The sequence below is a fragment of the Cygnus atratus genome, chromosome 10 (genome assembly GCF_013377495.2).
Source record: "Cygnus atratus isolate AKBS03 ecotype Queensland, Australia chromosome 10, CAtr_DNAZoo_HiC_assembly, whole genome shotgun sequence".
Taxonomy (NCBI): Eukaryota; Metazoa; Chordata; class Aves; order Anseriformes; family Anatidae; genus Cygnus; species Cygnus atratus.
In genome coordinates, this window is record NC_066371.1 from 26,719 (window position 1) to 49,329 (window position 22,611).

Consider the following 22,611-nt stretch of genomic DNA (forward strand, 5'->3'; position numbering starts at 1 on the left):
ACCCGTTCTCTGAAGCTACCTATAGCACCTCTAAAAGAGAAACTGGAATTTTACTCTATTTGAATGTAGTAAAATAACTGTAGTGATGGGCACAAAAATGTGCCTGGGCAGCAGCAATCACAGACTTACCCTTTACAGATGAAAAGGCGACCCTGCTCAGTCTCTCCGTAATACTACCGTGCTTATGCGGTCGAGGAACCGTACCCCACCATTTCTTAAAAACAAGTTAGCCGGCAACACCTCCTAAACATACCTCTATTACATGAATTCCAAGCACTTAAAATCTAGAAGGCTGCAAGGTCTAAAGACTCTACAGCCAGCCAAACCGCAGGCAAAAGCTCCAAAAATAGAACAAACTGTCCCTAACCCTGAAAAAGACTACACCTTACACGCCTACTGCTGCTGTTTTCAGATACATGCTTATACAGGGAGCTTCGATGGATACTTATCTCCTAAACCCTGCTCCATCACTTTGCCACCAACGCTATAACTTTGATAATATTTGCCTTAATTCTGCAAAAATCATAAGGGACCCAGAACCACAAAGCAAACACACAAAGTAACATTGCCATCCTATCCGTAAACATTGCTGTAACAATTTACTCACCTGAAGAAGAGCTGCATGCAATGCAGGGCACCTATTACTAGATTGGTTTACTCTAACAGATCCTACTAGTTGTTACCTCACAAAGATGGGCCTTACCCGCTCTCTACTTGGAAACCCATCAGTCCATAGACTCTGACCCATCTAAAGACCCCTGCAACTGACTGAAGTAAAACCAAAGCGCTTGCCCAAAGTGCAGTCCAGGCAGAATGAGCTCTCTGATGGGATGCCTGCAACTCATATACCATTGCAACCCCACCCAGCACCCCACCCCAATCACATGGGAAATGGGAGGGGCCGTGCATGACAAGAGGTAAAGAGAGCAAGAGGAACAGCAGCCCTGTTTTTGGTGTGGTTTAGGTCAACAGCATGCAGAGTACAGCACAGACAACCAGGCTGTTTCTCTTGAAAGACCTGCCTTAGCTTTGGTGAAGGAAACTGATCGGGCTGACAGCCCTCTCACCTTTTTGCACCACTCCACAACATGGGGAATTCACCTCTCCAAGGCTGCACGACGGAAGGGCAGAAACAAGACGAAAAGCACACCTGAGGCACCTCATAACCACAGCCTACCTACTGCAATACCCTATACCTATCTTCCCAGCTGCTTTACCTCTGCTGCTCTCCATCTCCAAATCACATTCTTTTAACTGCCACACAGAGTGGCAGTCCTCCAGGTGCCACAGAGCAGCACCCTAATTTTTTTAAATTTTTAATTATTTTTTTTATTTCTTATTTTCAAAACAGCAGTCCGCTTCCCTCTGATGATGGACAGTAGGTCAAGCCAGTCCACCGAGTTGCCAACGCAGAGCTTCACGGTTCCAGAAGGCGCTCTTTCCTTTGACGATTCCTTATAAGTGTTATCTACCACTGGCAAAAGCAATAAACAGAATGCAAACAGGCACTGCCATCATTTGACGAACTTCATGTTTTTTATTTTATCATTTCAAAGAGCAGTCCATTTGCCTCTACATCTGAGAAGTAGATCAAATCAGTCACCGAGTTGCCGAACAAGAACTTGACAGTTGCTGTTTCCTTTGACCGATTCCTCCTAAGGTTTACCTACTGCTGGGAAAAAAAGAAAAAAGACTCTGTGCCAGCTGCCCTTGAGTACTCGCCCAGAGCTTGAGTATTCGCCCAGAGACAGACCAGATGTCTTTCCCAAAAGAGTCAGGACAATGTATTATTGCACTGATGAACCACCACGTTAGCTACCATCACTAATTGCCAGGCAGGACAGCTCCAGGCCAAACACACACATAAAAAGGCACGCTACAAACGTCATGACCAAAACATGGGAAAAGAATTACTTATACTATAGAATTACTCACCTGAAGAAGAGCTGCATGCAATAAAGGCATCTACTACTATATAGATTAGTTACTTTAAATGATCCTACTAGATGTTACTTTCAATAGATGTACTTATCTCTTTCAACTTAGAAACGCATCAAACCCCTAGACTCTGACGCCACCTTAAAAAAAAAAAAAAAACTGCAACTGACTGAAGGAAAAACAAAGCACTTACCCCAAAGAGCAGCTCAGGCAGAATGAGCTCTCTGACAGGACACCTGCGGCTCATATACCATTAGGCCCCACCCTGGCACCCTGCTCCAATCACCTGGGAAAGAGGAGGGGCAAAGCACAGGAAGGGATAAAGAGAGCAGCAGCTGCGTTTTTTATTTGGCTTAGCTCAACAGTGTGTGGAGTGTTACTAGAGGCAACAATTCCTGTGCTTTTGCTTCAGTCCTGATTATTGAAACGACAATATGACCAAGTAGGTAACTAAAACTGGTTTTGACTGTAATTAGCTGAAACTTTTCTTACATAGGTAGAAATAATCTAGGACTGTAACAGATTACAAACCACAAAAATACAATTCAATGTAGTAAAATAACTCACCGGAGAAGTAACATACCTTAGTAGACTATCTAAAAAACAAAAGGCTATGCAGATGGATTCAAAAAGCCAACCCAATCGAGATCTGAAAAGGGTACAGGACATTCTCAAAAGGAGCAGGGAAAAAATAATGGCACAGAACAAGCCGGAAAGAACGCTGAGCAGATTTAAAAGATCTGTAAGACCTCAGGAGGGACCTGAGCAGAGCACGTAGGTCTTTGGAAAGTGGGGGGAGGGAGGACGGGTTAGCCAGGGACTAGGAATACTAAGTAGAGGAGAAAATGAGTGTTGTGAGCCTGAAGTGTGTACAAGCATCATAAGGAGGGCTCCTGAGAGGACGGGAAAACAAAGGGAAAGCTGCTTACCTCTGAGAAGTCGTCCTTGATCTTTGTGCCACGGACATTTGTCTTGCGTGCTCGGCTCACGAGTTTAGGGGTCCCCGTACGTTGAAGGCTTACCTCTGAGAAGTCCTACATGGCTCCACCTGCGTTACTGATTTTTTTTGCCAGCAGGTGGTGGCAGAAAATCCTGAGAAGTGGGCAGGACACAGCTTCCCAAACCGTTTTCTCAATAATGGAAGCAGTTGCGAACCACGTGGAAAACCACAATGTGAAAAACCACAGGTGGAAAACCACAAGTGCAGCAGAAAAATGCACCCCACGTCGTTCCTAGGGAGGAAATAACTGCCCTGAGCAACGTGCCCTTCGCCAGGGTGAACCCAACGTGCCCAAGGCCTTGGGGGCGGGCAGAAAAGGAACCCGGAGACTCTTCAGTATGTCTCCTGAGAATCGCAGCTTACAGTTACTCCATGTCTTCTGGTCTTGCAGGATGAGGCAGAGGTCTAATTAATTCCTTCTCCGTCTCTCTGGAAAGAGCTTTTTTCCTGTCTGTGACAAAGGAGAAAAATGTTATGATCGTGGGAGTCATCCTACAAAGCCACACTCTGTGAATTCACTATTACAGTTAAGATCGTTTTTTAATCAAAAACACCTCGGCTGCAAACTGCAAACTCGGCTACCACTGCAAACATAGCGCTGCACAAAAATTCAACTCAAGATAGAGGAAAGGGCGAGCTAAAAGGACGAATGACGTGACCAAAGGCAACTGCAACAACCATCTGGTAGATGGTTGTCCACAGCCCTCGGATTTCATGGTCGTCTTTCCTGAAGAATGAATCCTGGAAGAACAGAAAAGATACACAACGTGTCCACAACAACTTTTGAGGAGACTACTGAAAAGAAAAACAAAAAAATAGAAACAGCAAGCGGCTAGTACGTCAGTTTTGTTAACAGAGTACCATTAACATACTAGAAATTTCCACGTTCTATGTAGCCCAAGGTGGTGCTGGGTACATCCACTGATATAATGGGGTGGCACAATGTAAGAGATAGTTAATAGACAAGGTACACCTGAGGTGCACAGATCGCATATTCCAGGTGACAAAAAAGGCACAGCTTGGCACCCGGTTTGGATCAACTTGCGTATGAGTCTGCTGATACGTGAGTATATACTGCAAGCAGAAAAGTCTTTTACTCCACAGACTCAGTTTCATTTATGTATATACATACATATACATATGGGTATGTATCTCTCTCTCTCTCTCTCTCTATATATATATATATAAACAAACAAACGTTGGGAACTTTATAACCACTTGAGTAACAATCATTAGCTATGCCTACGCTGAAAGCCAGGACTATGCCTAAGTGATTAAGTAAACACGGAGCCTTATCTGTGAAATGCTGAAAATGCCCCATAACCACTGGGGGGCTTATGCACGGTGTACATAGTTTTTGCGCAAACGTGCATCTTAATACACAAAGAGGAGGGGCGAGGCGGACAAAGGTTTTAGGGACGCGTCAAGACCAGAACAGCCACTGGGCAATCGCTCAGATGTGCAAAGCTCAGCTAAAACTCGCACAAATCCACCGAGGGAAGGAGGCTACCTACTTGGCTGCTTAAAATAACCTCTACAAAGAACGTATTACAAAATCAAAAACGAAACCATCATCCAGCAAAGCAAACAGTCTGGAATACAAAGGGCTAAAGCTGACAGCTGAGGTTTGATTCTTTAGCAATGTCAAAGGTCTTCAGATCCTACCTGACTTCTCGTGGATGGTGGCGTTGCAGCACAGAAATGAGGGGAGCGGGAAGATCTCAACAGGCCAAACGCGGTGCTGGGCTCCTAAAGGAGCTGGTGGGATAGCACTGACGAGAGTGAGACAGGCTGTCAGCCTTCTCCACGAGCTGAAGAAGAGGAGCGCAAGTGTCCGAAGAAGCTGTTTCTTCTCATACTTCATTTAATACACACCATCTTTAAATCCAGGGCATCTTCTTAGGGAACAGATAAAGAGGTAGAGTTAGCGGCTCCAGGGATGCTTCAGGATCTTATTTCTTTCTATAGTTAGCTGCTATCCATAAACCCGGACCTGTTAAAATACAGAGTTATATTAAAAATTCTGGATAATAACAAAAGTATGGGATTTAAAAAACAAAACAAAAACACGCTTGCACGGAAAAGAGGTTAAATTATCACATTCATTTCCCAATTCCCCTGCAGACTCTACGCTCAGCTCCTCTTAACTCACTTACCTATCCAAACGCAGGACAGACGCATCAGTTCTCATCATTCTTGGTAAAAAGATGACATTTTCACGCTTGCTCTCAAATATCATCTCTTTCCAGCACGCTTTCCTGCAAGCTATGCTAATTCCTCCAGGCTTTTTAATATATGCTAGAAACTTCACTGTTTTATCTTAATGACCATCTTGGTGGGAGTCACCGACCTGCTGTCTTTGATTCTGCTGTCTTCACAAATACAAATAAAACAGTACTTCAGTGACACTCTGTGACAAACTAGGCGACACGCGCATCGACCTCTTACATAAGGAAGGAAAGAATTTGTAGACAACATCCAGAATGTATTACTTTGTTAGATATCAGAGCGGTGGGGCAGAATGACAATGCTACACAAGACCGTGCCTATGCTCCCGGGATCATACACAGTTTGCTGGAATACAACAAACAAAATAATAAAGTAAGGTCACTGTGTGGAACAAGTTCACTCACTCCATTATTATTGTGAATGACAAGAATATTTTAGTAAGCGTTCTTTTAAATCCGTAGAAAATTTTGGATTTATCTCAATTTGGCTTCATGAAAACTGAAACTTGCAGTGCAAAGATCATTTATAAAACCTTTAGCAGCTGAGCTTTTTAGGCACGGATTTGGTCACCTTCCTGGATAATATTCGGCTCTCTCCGCCTTCCCCCAACAAGAAAAAAGCTTAATGACCTCAAACTGGGACTTCTGGGAAGTGTGACTCCATTTGTCACCTTACCTAATACACACTGTTTCTTCACTATGCTAAACTTTCCCCATGACTGCATAAGAGTCTCACTGCTATTGTTCTGTCTGAGAGTTTGACAGACTTCCCCAGATTGGATTAAACGAGCATTTTCCGTTGTGACGGACGTCAAGGCCAACGATGTCTCGTCGGCTGTGGAGTCCTGCTGGCACTATCACCAGCTCTCACACAACCCCATCTAGCTTTTGGGGTCCACACCATCCGTCCTCAGCGGTGGGAAGTTCTTCCAGAAGCAGACAGACCGTTATTTGTTCCTAGGTGGAGCTGAGGCTCTGTAAGGCTTTGATTTTTTTTTTCCCTCACTCCCCCTTTATTTCCAAGCTTAAACTTGCATCCAGTGGCAACCTGCGCCTCCCGGCACACAAGGCCCGGCCCCGGCTCGGGGAAAGACCAGCCGCGCACCCCAGAGCCCATGTGGCCGCCCCGCAACACAGAACTACAGCTCCCAGCATGCCTCAGGACGGAGAAGTCCATCCAACCCAGAGGGGAGTCGGCCAAGCGCACACAACCGCCCCCCCCCGCCGCCCTCTCTGCGCCCGCCCCCCCACCACACGCCGCTTCCCGCCGCTTCCCGCCGCTCTGCCCCGCTCTCCCCCAGCCCCCCGAAGCCTCGCGCAGTGCAGACCCGGCCTCACGCCCGGTCCGGTCCGGGGCTGGCACCGCCCCCGCCCCGCACAAGGGCCGTTTCCTGATTAGAGAAGTTGAGATAAAGGAGGAATAAAATGCAAACAGACCATTATGTATAGGACAGGAAACAGATGTATGGACAATATATTTCAAATAGGACATTGGAGGACAATATATCTCAAACTGGACATTGGAACACAAGATAAAGAAATAATTAGCAAAAACCAGTCCTTGCGGTTAGGAAGAAAGCAAACTCAGCAGAATCCTGACCAAGGGTAAAAAGTACACTGTGAGAAAGACTTATGGCCTTCCTCTCTGAGACCACCACCCACAGCCCGGCGACCACTGCCCAGAATTGATGAGAGGATCTGCGCAGACGCAGGACACAAAAAACTAATTAGCATGAGAAGCGAGAGTAGGCGGGGTTAGATAATGAATATGTATAGGCATTAATAAAATATTCATCACTCTGCTGTATAAATTTGGGATGGCTTTTCACTTCAGGTATGCACGATAGGTGGAGAGATCCCCCGTGCATCCAGCGCTGCAATAAAGAATATACCACTTAAAGAAATTGGACTATCAGTCTTTGAATCATTCCGCAGAAGCCGCCGACCGCGTGGCGCCCCGACCGCCCGCCGCCTCGCCCCACTCCCGGCCCGGCCCGCCCCGGGGCAGCACCGACCACCAACCTCGTTGCGGCCCGAGCCGAGCCCGGCCCGGCCCAACAGCTTCCGCCCATAGTGCCGGTAAGCCCTGCAAGGCACTTCCGCCCTGGGTTCCTCCGAGCCAACCACGGACTGTTTCCGCCCTCAGTGAAGGCATGTCCTGACACCACTTCCGCCCTCAGAGTCCAGCCAATCACGGCGCCACTTCCCTGTGGGAAGGCGACCCTGAGGTTGCCCCTGTGTTTCCTTTTTTTTTTTTTTTTTTTAAAAAACAGAAGGCCCGGGTATTCTTGGTCCTCTCTCATCGAGTATGTCTGCGAGAAACATCTCAAATAATTTTCTTCACACACGATCTTCTGTGAAGCTATTTTATTCGCGGTTGCAGTGGCAGGCGTCCTGCCACTTAGGAGTGCATTCCAGTAAACAAAGCATCAACTTTTATTCTCTATTCCCTGACACCTGATCACCTCCCCTGGTTCCTCATTGGCCGAGTACTACAGGTTCACAAACTACTCGACGCTCCTCTATACCATATATGTACAATTTTAGTTTTTTTTTCAACCCTTTAATTTTCTCCCGTCTTATTTTCTTTTTTTTTCCTTTTCTTATGTTTCAGGAACCTGTGATCTTTGTTTTACTGTTCCCACACTGCTCAACCTGTTTTTCCTCAAGCTTCTGCCTTATTTTGGAACAGTGAGGCCTTCTACTGTCCACTTATCCACATAGCATTTCTCCTTATTATGACTACACAACTACTTGGAATACAGAAAATTAGTTCTCTACTGCAAAACACAACTTAGTTTTCTCACAATTCCCCCCTCTTCTTTCCTTACTCCTACTGTTGTTTTTGCACCTCTTCACATACCGCACTCTTGAGTTTTTCCAACATTAAGGCGCAATAGTCTTCTTCAGATGTCACGGGGGGTGGTAGGTGTACAATGCCATTAGTTTTACAATACCAACAAATAGTTGTCTGAGCCAATTCTGTTCAGGTAACCACAAAGTTAGTTCCTCCCAAATTTTTCTAAATGCCCAGGAACTGTCATCTTGAGCTACTCTATGTAGGATCTTTTCCCCCCCACACCCTCCCAATATACTTTTTTTTCCCCCCAAAATCAGTCAAATTCGTCCCATTTGATCTACATATATACAGCAACTAGCATTAATTACAGTGCACGCTCCTCCTTACGAGGTTATTAATGAATCTAATACTATTCGATTCTACAGTACTATTTTTGCAAACTTATCAAACTTATTTTCTAGTTCTTCAGTTATAGCAGAGATATTTACAATAGCTTTTTCTAATTCACCCACCCCTAACCAAGGTAAAAACCACCTTGCAAAGCTGTGAAATACTAGAGAATTTTACTAGAGAATTTTCTGGCGTCTGCTTAATCCTGCGTGTGGTCTCAAGGGGGCTTTGGCTTTGTGGGTCTTCAATAATAGTTATATTTGGAATTATTGCCTCCAGGGTGCAAGCTCCCTTCCATCCCAGGGGCAACACCTTCCTGGCTTTATTGCCACGTAGCCAGTACCACCTCTTGCCATTTGGGACAGGCCATCCAGTTACAGGATTCTCATGTTGCATCTGGTGTGCGCTATGTATATTAGCATTCCTGCGGCTACCATATTTGGTACAGTATGGATTATTCCCTGTTAGGGTAGTTCCACACCCAGGGTCAGTACTATCGCCCCTTGAGTTTCTATCAATGTTGTTTAAAAGGCACCTTCGATAACATGGTATATTGTAGCCAGGATTATGTGCAGGGAGTGTGAGAAACACTCCATAGCTAGTAACTTAGGCTCAGGCAAGGATCTCAGTGAAGTAGTAATTTATTCGCGATCGCAATGGCACGCATCCCACAAGCAGGAGCGCACCTACTAGTCACATAGTACATTTTTTATATACTTTCTTTCTTGATGACCGGGACCCTCCTCTGTTTCCCAACTGACTGCGTATTCCAGGTTCACAACCTATCTGACGCTTCACAGACAATTCATGACCTTCAGTTGCCGGCCTGTTAAATTTCAAATTTCTTTTGACTTTTTTACTGTTTGAAGTGGTAATGTTTCTTCACTTATCTGACTTGACACTGTGATTTTCACCTAACTGCTCTAAGGAGTCCGGTTGTCTGCATTTTACAAGGTTGTCTGTTACACTTTCTTATCACTGCAAGCCTATCTCAATGCCACATTCCTTCCCTCTAAACAATGTAACTCTGCAAAAACAACATTTTTATTCCCACAGTTCCCCCCTTTTCTTCTTTATAAATTGTTGATTTTTGCAAAACTTTCTTCTAAGGTGTAATTTGGTAGGTATCTTCCTCTTCTTCACCCTCTTTGCTTTCCATCTCCTCTAATATCATCACCGTATCTGAGTAAGGTGGTGGCTCCATGGTCATTTGTTTCAATAGTGCAGTTTCAATTAACCATTGTACTAGTCCTTTTACACAGGGGATAATGCAACAACCAATGGCCGTCAAAACTCCTGCTACTACGATCAAGGATGCAAATATGGACACTATGATCCCTTTCCATTTACCAAACCAAGATTCCAAACATCCTGTGATGGACGTGCCTGTTCCTAATTATTCTGCCGACTCACTGGCAAGGGCGGTAAGCCCTTGCAATGCTCTAGTTACTGTGCCATCTGGGGCAGCATTGTTGGGTATAAAAGTGCAACAATGGTTGCTCAGTATCACACACACACACACACACACACACCTCCTTTCTCCGCGATCATCATATCTAATGCTATTCTGTTTTCCTAAGCCATTTTGCTGGTGTCATCTAGTTGTTCAGCGATTTCTCTTATCGCATCCCTTGTATAATTTATGAATATCTGCTGACTATAATAAATACTCTTATTGGTTGTTACCCACCAGAACAGTGACTCAAACCCTGCAGCAACTTGATTCCTGGTTTTCTGTTCATCGGAAACTGCTCTAGGCACCCCAATAGAATCTATATATACTCTATCATCAAATGATATTCCTAAGCCTCTTTTACTTCTTCTGGGTATTTGTGATGTTTCTCTTTCAAATGCCAGGGTGAAGGGTATAGCTAATTGAACAAGTGCACAAGTGCCTCCCCAATTAGATGGTAGGGTGGACCGTAAGATCTTCCCTCCACAGTACCACCACAGATCTGCCCTGGGGATCTCAAGTCTTGAGCAGTTTCCCATCAAGTCCTTGGTAGCATTCAAGGTCCTCATGCACAAGGCAAATTCTCCCAGATGCCGGGTAGCACTCATACCCTGCCGTGAGAGGCAAGCTGTATGGTTACCTATAGCTGTAGAGAATGCAGGGGGAACCCTGATACTGCTATCACGCAAGGAAGGGAACAGCAAAGAGAGAGACTTACAGGCCTCATTTCCCCTGGCAGTCTTTTCTTGGTACAATGCAATCATACATCGCATCCCCTGGGAATCCCTGGTCCACCCCAATGGGAAGGGCACTATCTGGGCAATCAGTTGTCCCGAGGCACAAGCATAGCAATTGCTATGGTTGAGATTCTGGACAGTATATTTGACCCATTCTATCCAGGCATTCACATCCCCATACCCTGTTTCAATCTCAAATGTTTGAACTGCCGCATTTCAACGAGGGCCTCCTGTCTTCTCTCCTGTTTTCTCCTTGAGTTTCTCCCTTTCTCTGATGGAAATAGAAGATCGTTTCCATACAGCTATTCTCAATCTGGCTGTTGGGTCTCTCCCAGTTATTTGTTCTCTCTGCTCAATTGTCATTGGGCATTTAAATCTCCACAAGCTAACACCTCACAAGCATCAGACATGACAGACTGTGGTACATAATCCTCTGTCACATTCACCCCCTATTTTGACGGGGTATCCCGTCTTACTATTATCTGGTCATGGCTTTTCCAAGTTGCCAATTGACCAAGGCCTTCTCTGAGGCCCACAATCACTAGAAACAAAATTAATAGTTGATTTTTCCCTGTCATTATTTTTAACCCTTAGGTTTCCAAATAATTACCAATACAAAGAGTAAGATATATGTACACTACTACTAGAACAAAAACCCCTTGGGAGCACTTCGATTTGCCATAGGCCAGTCCCTTCTCTCAATCACAAGTCACACTCATTAGTTACCTGTGAAAATAAAAGGTTAGTTTACAATTGTAAGCTTTTATCCTGCTCAGAGTCCACTACAAGATTTTTCTCCTCGATTTCAACTTCCAACAAGTCTTCTGTAGGAACAGCTTCCCAGTTACTAGGGTCGACGGATGCCTTCACTCGAGTATAGTGAGTTCAGACTTTTTCTGCAGTTCTTACGGCTGTTTCAGTGGTTAGTAGTACTTGGAATAGTCCTTCCCATTCAGGCCGGAGTTTTGATTCTTTCCAGATCCGAATCAGGACCCAATTTCCTGGTTGATGGTGGAGAATGGGGAATTCCAAAGGTGGGGCTTGAGCCAACAACCCACGGGTTCTGAGAGATGACAAAGAAGAGGACAACCCCAGAATACAGTTCTTAAGAAAACTCTCTCTTGTTTCGAATTGTGGTATCTCATCCCTTCTACCCAGATAGGGGAATCCGAACAGCATCTCATACGGTGAAATTCCTAGATCCTTTCTCGGTGCTGTTTGAACCTGGAGGAGTGCTAAAGGTAATCATTCTACCCAAGGAAGTTGGGTTTCTAACACTGATTTAGTTAATTGCTTCTTTAATGTCTGGTTCATTCGCCCTACCTTCCCAGAAGAGGAGGGGTGCCAGGGGGTGTGAAAATTCCATTCAATCTCTAAGACCTGCATTAACCCTTGCAGTACTTGTGAAGTGAAATGACTTCCTTGATCTGAATCAATGTTTTCAACTATCCCATATCTAGGGTCTATTTGCTCCGGCGATACCTTAGCCACCGTGTTCGCAGTGGCAGATACCGAGGGGAAAGCTTACACCCATCCAGTCATGTGGTCAACTAGGACAAACAAGTACTTAAGTCTCCCTACTTCAGGTAATTCGGTAAAGTCTACCTGTATGCTTTGGAAAGGTCAAATCCCTGGCTCCCGTCCCCCTCTAGGTGGGTTACGGATGACCTTTTTATTTGCCTTTTGACATATGGTACATCCTCTGCATATTTGCTTCGCTAAAGTGTATATTCCTACACAGACATACTTTCTTAGCACAACATCACACATTGCTTGCACCTCCCAATGACTCTCTTGATGTAAAACAGTTAATATTTGCCTCATTGGTGCTTTATTCAGCATTTCTCTCCCATCAGGGAGTATCCATTTTCCCTCAGACTTCGTGGCTCCTGATTCCTTATAAAAAAAAATTCTCACTCTTAAAACTTTTTAATTCTTTCTTAGTTTTCAACAATTCTCTGAATCCTCTCTGGATTTATTCTTCGTTTTCCCTCAGACATTAGATGCCTTAAATACCTGACTTCTCCTTCTACATATTGTCATTTATTTTTCAATACTCCCAAGCCCTGCTTTCCCAGAAAGTCGAATAGCTTGTTAGTAGCTTCCTTCACAACTGTTTTCTCCTGTCCTGACAATAAAAGTTCATCTGCATATTTGTAACAGTAATACCTCCTCGGGAGATTGTAATTGCTCCAAAATCTGTTCTAGAACTTGCCCAAATAAATTGGTGGCCCTGTAAACCCCTGAGGTAAAACTGTCCGCCTGTATTGTTGCTTCCGCCCCCATTTCAGGGTCTTTCCAGTCAGAGGTGAATAGATCTTTGCCCTCAGGGCCTGAGAGCACTCCATTAATAACACTGTTATTCCAGTCTAACAATTTGCTATTTGAATGCCCAATGTCATCATCAAATCCCTTCCCAACAAGTTAGTCCCTGCCTTTGGTACATACAGTAATTGCCCAGCGATCATTTTATCCCCTACTCTCAGCCTGGTATCCCCCAAAAGTGGCACTGTTATCCCAGCCCCTTCTACCCCCATCACTTTTAGGGTTTCATTAGTTAATTTAATCCCTGATACTTTACAAGCCAGTAATGATCTAGCTGCCCCAGTGTATTGGGTTCACATAGCAAGGTTCGGGGGGGGGGGGGGGGGGGGGGGGGGAGCAGGCTGTCCCCCCCCCTTCCCCAGTACTTGGGAAACTGACCAAACACCACAGCAAATATACCAAAACTTCTAGACTGTTACTTAGATAATGCCTTCATCCTCTTTCCCTACTCATTCAACTTCAAACAGCTCTGTCAAACACTACATACCACACCTTTAACACCTTCAAAACCCTTTTTAACACTTCTATCTTTCTCCAGCCTGTATTTTCCCATTTTCCTTCTCTCCTCCTTCTTCCACTCCAGACATTCCTATTTGAAGTGGCTAGCCTGGCCACACTTCAAAGCCTGTCCCTGAGCTTTCCTTGCCTGCCATTCCTTCATCTCTCTTCCTCTCCTTTCCATCCTGGCCCTGACTCCCCCTGAAGATTTTCTTCCTCTTTCTCCAACCCTCCGCCTCACTACCTGCTACGCTGTCAATACCATTAGTTTCGCTCTCTGCTTTTCCTTCTCATCTCCCCTCCCAATATACACCTCCAGGGCCTCCCACAGGAGGGCCCCCCACAGTGACTGTTCACTACATCCCCCCACCTTCTGGAGCTTTTTCTGTGTATCTTGCCAGGCTTTAATCACAAAATGAACTTTCAAGAGACCTTGGGATACCAGGTCCTTGGGATTCATCCACGAGTACTTTCTCATTCTGACCCCAAATCTCTCATATGATTTCTGTGTTGTGCATTATTATTATTCCAACCAGGATCGACAAGTGGTTATTTCTGCCCTGCCGGTATTACCCCTGGTCCTGGAGGATGAGCTCTCTCCCATTTTTGTATAGCAGCTCTCCTCCTGATCATTCCTATTTCTTTCCCTGTAAACAACATACTTACAGACATAATTCCTCCTCGAGAGTGTAAGTTAGGTCCTAGGAACTGGTCTAATAGTTCAGCTAGCCTGTTGGGGTGCTCAGCTAAAGACTTTGTCTCCTCCTTAAAACTCCTAACCTCTCTGCCGGTAAGGAGAGGGGGAGTTCACCTAAGAGGATACACAGTTAGTGTTAGTACTGTTAGTATCAGGGAAGGCAAAATTCTCAGTATCTCATCTACCTTGTTCTAATTCTTGCCAGAGCCTAGAGTACGCTCCTTCTCTAGGGACAGTGTTAATTACAGTCCCTGTCTCCCTTCCTGGAGCGACTGCTGCTACCACCAGTGCAATGTTAGGATTATAGGGAGCGTAACTTGGCTCCTTCTCCGAAAATGGAATCTTATTGTTTACATATAAAGCCTGAATTTTCATCAGACCCATATTTTGGCCAAAATACTGCTGTTTCCTTAATTGGTTCTTTTGTCCTGACTGATACACAATATTTAACCTTTTTTTTTTTCTCCTTTATTTTATCACCTCCTCTGATTTTGATATTATTTTTTCCAATTTCTTATCATTCTTCAGGAAGACCTGTTGGTAGGCACTCCCCCAGGGATATCTCCCTGTGCCCTGGAACTCATATTTCCCATTTTTCCTAGCCCTTGTCAGTGTGCTGCTACAGAAATTTTCCCTCCTGCAGGGTACCACACACTAACGTTCCGATTCTGGAAAATGGGAGTGTACTGCCAAGCACTTTACCGTGCAAGGGCTACCATACACCAAATTTCCCGAGACGCTTCCTTTCTCTCTCTTGTCTCACACTTCAGCTGTCTCCGGCCACACCCCTCGCGGAGCTACGGAACCGCGGATCAGGACTCTCCACACTTGCTTCGTACAAAAGTATGTCTCAATCACACATCACATGGCGTCTCACCCGACCCCCAAGGCAATACTTAATATTTCTTACCTTGGTCTCTGCACAGAGTTACCGGATCAATTCCTAAACCCGGAGTGCCTACCTTCTTCCCTTCCCCACTACTTCATGGATCCTGCCTCTTTAATCAGTCTCAGGCCCTCTGTCAGCTCTCCGCAGAACTGCCTCTAACAGATCCTACTAGTTGTTACCTCAAAAAGGACGTACCGATCTCTACTTGGAAACGCATCAGTCTGTAGACTCTGACCCACCTAAAGACCCCTGCAACTGACTGAAGGAAAACCAAAGCACTTACCCAAAGTGCAGCCCAGGCAGAATGAGCTCTCTGATGGGATGCCTGTGACTCAATTACCATTAAGCTCTGCCTGGAACCCAAACCCAATCACCTGGGAAAGGGGAGGGGCAAAGCACGAGAAAGTAGAAAGAGAGCGGAAGGAGCAGCAGCTGTTTTTCTTTTTCCTTTATTTTTTTCTAGCTTATCTGAACAGCATGCAGAGTGCAGACAGGAGAACTGGTGTCTCTCTAGCAGCAACAATACCAATGCTTTTGCTTCAGCTTTGAATATTGAAATGACAATATGAGAAAGCAAGTTACTGAAGCTAACTGGAATTAGCTCAACCTTTCTTTCTACACAGGAAGAAAAATCTAGCAGCATAACAGATTACACCCCAAAAAACAAAATCAATGTAGTAACATCACGCGCAGGAAAAAAACCGCGCATGCGCGGCCCCGCGCTGGCTGCAGTACCCCCTTTTCCCCGACAGGGGGCGGCAGAGGGCGCCCGGGGACGCCAACGCGCATGCGCAGACGAGCGCCGGCTGCAGTACCCGCTTTTCGCCGGCAGGGGGCGGCAGGCGGCGTCCGGGACGCCAACGCGCACGCGCCGCCCCACTCCGCCCGCAGTATCCGCTTTTCGCCGACAGGGGGCAGCAGGGAGCGCCCGGGGGCGCCACCGCGCATGCGCCGCCCCGCCTGCAGTACCCACCCTTAGCCGGCAGGGGGCGGCAGACGGCGCCCGGGGGCGCCACCGCGCATGCGCGAGCAGCGCCGCCTGCGGTACCCACCTTTCCCCGGCAGGGGGCGTCCCGAGGTCAGCAGGCACAGCTTCCCAGACCATTTTCCCAGAAGAAGCACAAACGAAAACAGCAGGAATTTGCACCCCACGCCGCCTCAGGGAGGCCTCAGGATCTGCCTTGGGCAACGTGCCGCTCACGGCTGGGAAGCTGAGCGACGGCAAGCTGAAACAGTACATTTTTTACCAGGATAAAAAAGGCAGGGAGATAATAATAACGAACCCAACGTGGGCAACGGGGGGCTCAGAGCCCAACGACCACAACTCCCGGCTTGCTGTGGGAGAAGGTGCTCCTGGCGGCTTGACACTGCGGACACCGCGGAGCCAGCCCCGGGCTTCCCGACCTGCAGCCCAGCACCCGCAGACCCGTGCCTGCCACCCCGTGCCATCCCTGCCTGGCCTTTCCCTGACCCAGCCGCCAATCCCGCGGGACCCGGCCTCCGCAACGCCATCCCTTGCCCTGGGGGTCCTGCCGGGAAACCCCCAGCCCCCCCCCCCCCCCGCGCTTCTGCAAGCAGCCCCCACCACACAGAGCAGTCCCCCCCAGCCCGGGGAGCAAAGACAGCACCGAGCTGCCCTCCCGGTCCCACAATAGGCAGCTGCCCCCCCACCCGGCAGGGCTGGTCCCGCACCCCGGCCGACGGACACGGGGCCACCCCCCCCCTCCGGGCCCGTGCCCCTTCCACACCCACCCCGCTACGGAACCTGCACCCACACGCAGGCAGCGACAGCCACTTACCGCGGCGGCAACCACCAAAGGGGGCACGGGCCGGAAAGCAAACTTTATTAAACTGCTGTGCAGGACTCCCGGGAGGGGGGCTGCGGTGGGGCTCCCTGCCCGGTCATTCTCCCCTTCCCCTGGCGGGCAAGGCAAAGAGCGGCATCCGTCTGTCCACCCGTCCATCCCTGCGTGGGGAGCGGATGCTGGAAGTGGGCTTCTCACTATCGCTGCTTTGGGTAGTTGCAGAGTAATTGCCTGAAGTAACTAGGCCAATTAAACTCATATTTACCTTTTAAAGAAAGCGTACAGCACTGAAGAAGCTTTCAGGGTGGAGGGCAGCTGCGCTACCTAAGCGTTCCCTAGGCCTCCAACTTTACATGCTATCGCACTAGGGGAACTCAGTGTGCTGACTCTAAGGAACGGGACGGAGCGTAAGGCGGAGTGGAAACACCACGGATAGGCTCTGCGACCAGATGGGGACGCGATGCTCTTGTGCACACTGAGACCGATAAGCTGCACGTTTGCTACCCTGAGCCAACGACCTGTCATGTTTTTAACAAAACACTGTACTCTAGGGAACTTTTGCTCATTCTAGTATCATCATAAGATCAAAACACACCTCCATCCCAAAAGCTCCGTGCCTCCAAGGTGCGACCACTGAGCGCTGAGCATGCATGCTCGCTTGCTTTCGCGGACAGTGAATTTACCGCCGGCGATCCAAAGAACCTGTGTCCTTGTTGCTGTAATAAATTGCTGTTCAGTGCATTGTTCCTAGCTGTGACAGTTGTCATTGAACGCGACTAGAGCGAGGGTGTGCTACGTTATTTAGGTGAATCCGTGACCGTGACAGTTCAGTACCCTGAATCCGACCAGAACCGTAACAGGTAGTCAGCTATGCCCCTTAACGCGACAGTATTTCATAGGCAAAAACATTAAGCCTAAGATTTCTCATGCCTAAGGCCCTGGGGGGCAGGCAGAGAAGGAACCTGAGACTCTTAGCCATGCGACTCCTGAGAATCGCAGCTTACAGTTAGTGAGTCATTGTCTTCTGGTCTCACAGGATGAGGCAGAGGTATAATTAATTCCTTCTCCATCTCTCTGGAAAGAGCTTTTCTCCTGTGACAAAGGAAAAAAAAAAGTTGTGATCATGGGAGTCATTACACAAAGCCACACTCTGTGAATTCACTACTACAGTTAAGATCATTTTTAGTCAAAAAACACCTCGGCAGCAATGTTACCACTGCAAACATAGCGCTGCAAGAAAAATTCAACTCAAGATAAAGGAAAGGGCGAGCTAAAAGGACGAATGACATGACCAAAGGCAACTGCAACAACCATCTGGTAGATGGTTGTCCACAGCCCTTGGATTTCATGGTCGTCTTTCCTGACGAATGAATCCTGGAAGAACAAAAAAGGTACACAACATGTCCAGAAAAGCCTTTGGGGAGACTACTGAAAGGAAAACCAAACCAAAAAACTAGGAACAGCAAGCGGCGTGTACGTTGGTTCTGTTAACAGAGTAACACTAATGTACTAGAAATTTCCACGTTCTTTGTCCTCTACCTTGAAAAAGTCACCCAATTCTGTCAGTATTCACCATCACCTTTTTTTTTTTTATTATTATTTTTTTTAATTTTTTAAATTTTTTTTTTAATTTTCATGTGGACATCCAAGGAAAACATTTCCTTGAGGAAAAGAGGAGAGAAAAAAAAAGAGAGGGATGAGGGGGGAAGAAGCGCAGCCATTCCTTTCCTCGGTAACGCGAGCAAAAAGCTCAGGCGCTCGGCAACGATGTGCTTTGAAAGACAAAACACAGAAGAAACTGCATGTTATTTAATCTCAGCTATAGAGTCACGTGTATTTGTACCTGCTCATTTATTCATCTGCCAGTTTATTTTGCTACAGACCGTAGAGACTGCAAGGTTACTATTACCTTTTGTAACCGATGCGATCTTCGGTAGGAACAGCTATCTAAAAGAGCCAACAAAATCCCCTTCATCGACAGCCATCTGAACTTTTATCGTCTAACAAAACAACAGTCCTACAAACATCCCCCGGGATGCTCAACTTCAGAAACTTTCCGTTCCACTTGAGGCAGAACAAGCCCTTACCCTAGACACCTTCACCTGGCTCTCCACTGCTAGCAGGGTAGCGCTCTGATACCGTCCAGTACGCGCTGCAGCCTACTCGCTTACGCGTATTTACTGCAGCCTGGTTCGATATGCTCACAGAGAGACCCATGAAAAATCCACCCTTTCTTTGAGAAAAGTAAATAAATACATACATACATACGACATGGTAAGGAAGAAAAGCTGAACACACGGGATGCGGTCCTTTGCCGAGGGGCAGATCCAACATCAGCACAAGGAGCTTTGGGGCACGTGAGCAGTCATCTACACCAGCCATCGGGACAAGCCAAACAGACGCACACGAGCCTCGATTTAAAACAAAAACAAAACAAACAAAACAAAACAAAAAAAACCACGTTAAATTCCTTTATAGTTTATGGAAGTAGCAACCTACAGCTTAGATGCAGTTGGATTGCATCAGCCTAGGGACTGCCTCCTTCAAAATGCACAGGGGTGTAGGGAAAGCAGTCTCGAAAACCTGTTGCCTAACAGGAGACTGTTGCCTGCTCCTCCATAGGTTACATTCTTCCAAGCATTGTCCTGTTCCTGGATTTTACCAGCCACAACGCGATGGTCCCACTGGCATGAGTCGGGGTCGCTTCGCACGGGGTTTATTCGACGCTGAAGTAAGTCTTCTGCGGGTATAAGTAACGCAGCACGAGATGGAAAGTAAGCTAACGTACCATCTGCGGCACAACGCTTGTGCAATATTGGACCTGAGGGGACCAGTCAAAGCCTGCAATAATTGCTGAACGGGTGGGTAAGTAGGGAGCCCTACGGGAAACAGAGCTCGTGTTCTGCGAAGCTCTTTTCCCATCAAGAAGAGGACCTTTTCTATTCAGTGTCTTTACTGAACTTTAGGCTACTTCCTACTCGCTTTGGCAAGTTAGCCTTCGTAGAAGCCAAGAGACTTTAAACTGCCAAGCACCATTTATAGTTCTTGTTCTCCAACGACACGGAATTTCAATCGGGGCACTACTTAATAGGAAAGTCTGGCTCTGTTTCACGCAAATCAAGTACCTAAACCACAGACAGGAGTTTGCAGAAAGAATACTTTAAAAGGTGAATTTAAAGAGAGGGATAATACTCACTTTTCCAAAAAATCTGCAATGACTGTGACAAAAAAGGCTGAACCAGGGACGTCTATATCATCCCCTCTAGGATTTAGCAACTCCATACAGTTAGGGGTCAAATACCACAGCTTCGACGCAAGACAGACAGGGACCTCGAAGGTCATGTTTCTGTCTGAGTACCGAGTTCTGCTGGAAAGACCCCCAGCCGCTCAATTCCCAAGCAACTTTGCCACGGCCAGCGCTTACCTGGAGTTTTGCTTTCTCTCGCTGCTCAGTACGGGCCCAGGGCCTCTTTATTGCACACAGTTCAAGCACAACTCTTGGACATAACCAATAGACAGACAGACAGACAGAAATTGCCTCTCACGTCTGTCTTGACCGACCACAACCAGCGTTCTGGAAAGCCCCGCAAGCACCGGTTTATTTCTAGGACAACTCTGAAAGCTGAGGCGGGACAAAGTTTAGCCTCTCGTACCACAGACTGAGCAACAAAGAGACAGAGCTCGACAGGCCAATTCATTCGAGGTCTAAGAAGCTCCTACAACTTGGGCAGGCACTACGCGGCTTTCCTTTGCGCTCCTCCGCACTGAGCAGTTCGCGCTTCAGCACATTCGTTTAAGCCTTTGAGCCTGGGCTGCAGGAAGTTTACGAGCACGCCTCGGTTTCACCCGGAGTTTGCTGCGACTTACCTGGACAGCTGGGACAGTCGGGCTGCTCTTTCTCCTGGGAAACCCGCGGCTGCAGCACGCCAGCTGCAACTTTCCTCGGTGTAGCTGGTGCGCCACCTTCGCTCGGCAACAAACCCCGCAGGGGTCCTAGCGGCGGGGAGCTGCTTCTGCCCTGGTGAGCCGCAGAAAAAGGAGAGAGCCGGCTGTCAGCACGCGGGGAGAGGAAAACCTCCGAGGCGCAGCCCGACGGTCAAGCGCAGCGAGGACCCGCGCCCGGCCGCCGCAGCCCCCACCCCTCCCGGCCCGACGCTCCGGGGAAGCACCCCCGAAGGCTCTCGCTCGCCTCACCGCCGGCTAACCGCGCTCGCAGCCAGCGGCGACCTGCGCCTCCCGGCGCGCACGGCCCGGCCCCGGCCCCGGCTCGGGGAAAGACCGGCCGCGCATCACAGAACTACAGCTCCCAGCATGCCTCGGGACGGAGCAGTCCATCGAACCAGAGGGGAGTCGGCCAAGCGCACACAACCGCCCCCACCGCTCCGCCCTCCTCTCCCCCAGCCCCCCGAAGCCCCGCGCAGTGCAGAACCCGCCGCACGCCCGGTCCGGTCCGGTCCGGTCCGGCGCGGCGCCGCCCCCGCCCCACACAAGGGCCATTTCCGCAGAAACCGCCGACCGCGTGGGCGCCCCGACCGCCCGCTGCCTCGCCCCGTCCCGGCCCGTCCCGTCCGAGGGCAGCACCACGCCTCGGCATCCCGGCCCGGCCCGTCAGGTCCCGAGCCGATCCCGGCCGGCTCGGCCGCTTCCGCCCCCAGTGCCGGCAAGCCCTGCACGCCACTTCTGCCCTCGGTTCCCAGCCAATCCCTGAGTGTTTGCACCCTGCAGTGAAGGCACGCCGTGACGCCACTTCCGCCCTGGGTTCCCAGCCAATCACGGAGTGCTTCCACCCTGATTGAAGGCACGGCCTGACGCCACTGCCGCCCAGGATTGCCAACCAATCACGGAGTGTTTCCGCCCTCAGTTAAGGCAGGGCCTGACGCCACTTCCGCCCTCGGGTTCCCAGCCAATCACAGTGTGTTTTCAGCCCTCAGTGGAGGCATGCCCTGACGCCAGTTCCGCTCTCGGTTCCCAGCCAGGTATAGAGCCTGCGTTGCTCCCGCTCCGAGAGAAGGGCGCCGCCGTTTTGCCGCGGGCAGGGGTCCTGCGGCGCCGCCCCGCTCTCCTTGCTTGGGCGAGCCGGCCGGCAGGCATGGCTTCCCGGAGCAGCGCTGATGTGCGAGCTAAAAAAAATAATAATAAAAAAAACCCGCCACTCACAGCTTTATGCGTTTCCACAACTTAGGGCAGAGGTTGCCCTGTAGTGCCTTTTTTTTTTCTTTTTTTTTTAAAGAAGATCCGGGTATGCTTGGTCCTCTCTCGTTGCTATGGCGGGTGTCCCTGCAAGTATATCTGAGAAAAATCTCAAATAATTTTCTTCAGACAGGATCTTCTGTGAAGATATTTTTATTCGCGATTGCAGTGGCGGGCGTCCTGCAATTAGGAGTGCATTACAGTAAACAAAGCATAACCTTTTATTCCCTATTCCCTAACACCTGATCACCTCCCGTTTCCTCATTGGCCGAGTACTACAGGTTCACAAGCTACTCGACGCTCCTCTATACCATATATGTACAATTTTACTTTTTTTCAACCTATTTTAATTTCCTTTTTTTTTGTTTTTTTCGTTATGTTTCGAGAACCTGTGATCCTCGTTTTACTGTTCCCACATTGCTCAACCTGTTTTTCCTCAAGCTTCTGCCTTATTTCGGAACAGTGAGGCCTTCTTCTGTCCACTTATCTACGTAGCATTTCTCCTTATTATGACTACACAACTATCTTGGAATACAGAAAATTAGTTCTCTACTGCAAAAACACAACTTAGTTTCTCACAATTCCCCCCTCTTCTTTCCTTACTCCTACTGTTGTTTTTGCAGCTCTTCACATACCACACTCTTGAGTTTTTCCAACATTA

The 22,611-nt window shown here is 47.9% G+C and overlaps 2 long non-coding RNA genes across 10 annotated transcripts; both read right to left on the reverse strand.

The window, feature by feature from the left end:
* Positions 1-1,550: 1,550 nt before the first annotated feature.
* LOC118248125 (uncharacterized) lies at positions 1,551-7,291 on the reverse strand. Of its 4 annotated transcripts, none has more exons than XR_007708691.1 (4): positions 5,095-5,278; positions 4,604-4,931; positions 3,302-3,389; positions 1,551-1,669 (listed from the first exon to the last, which is right to left on the reverse strand). It is a non-coding gene; the product is annotated as an uncharacterized LOC118248125 (long non-coding RNA). The 4 variants fall into 4 exon arrangements; XR_007708692.1 differs by lacking the exon at positions 5,095-5,278 and adding an exon at positions 7,189-7,291 and having other exon boundaries at positions 1,553-1,672; XR_004778678.2 differs by having other exon boundaries at positions 1,553-1,672.
* Positions 7,292-7,522: 231 nt separating this feature from the next.
* LOC126913421 (uncharacterized) lies at positions 7,523-21,503 on the reverse strand. 6 transcript variants are annotated; one of them, XR_007708689.1, is made up of 7 exons: positions 21,345-21,503; positions 20,628-20,778; positions 19,344-19,500; positions 19,025-19,171; positions 16,755-17,852; positions 16,008-16,181; positions 7,523-11,609 (listed from the first exon to the last, which is right to left on the reverse strand). It is a non-coding gene; the product is annotated as an uncharacterized LOC126913421 (long non-coding RNA). The 6 variants fall into 6 exon arrangements; XR_007708684.1 differs by having other exon boundaries at positions 7,778-11,770; positions 21,342-21,475; XR_007708685.1 differs by having other exon boundaries at positions 8,984-11,609; positions 21,342-21,475.
* Between the last annotated feature and the right edge of the window lie 1,108 nt (positions 21,504-22,611).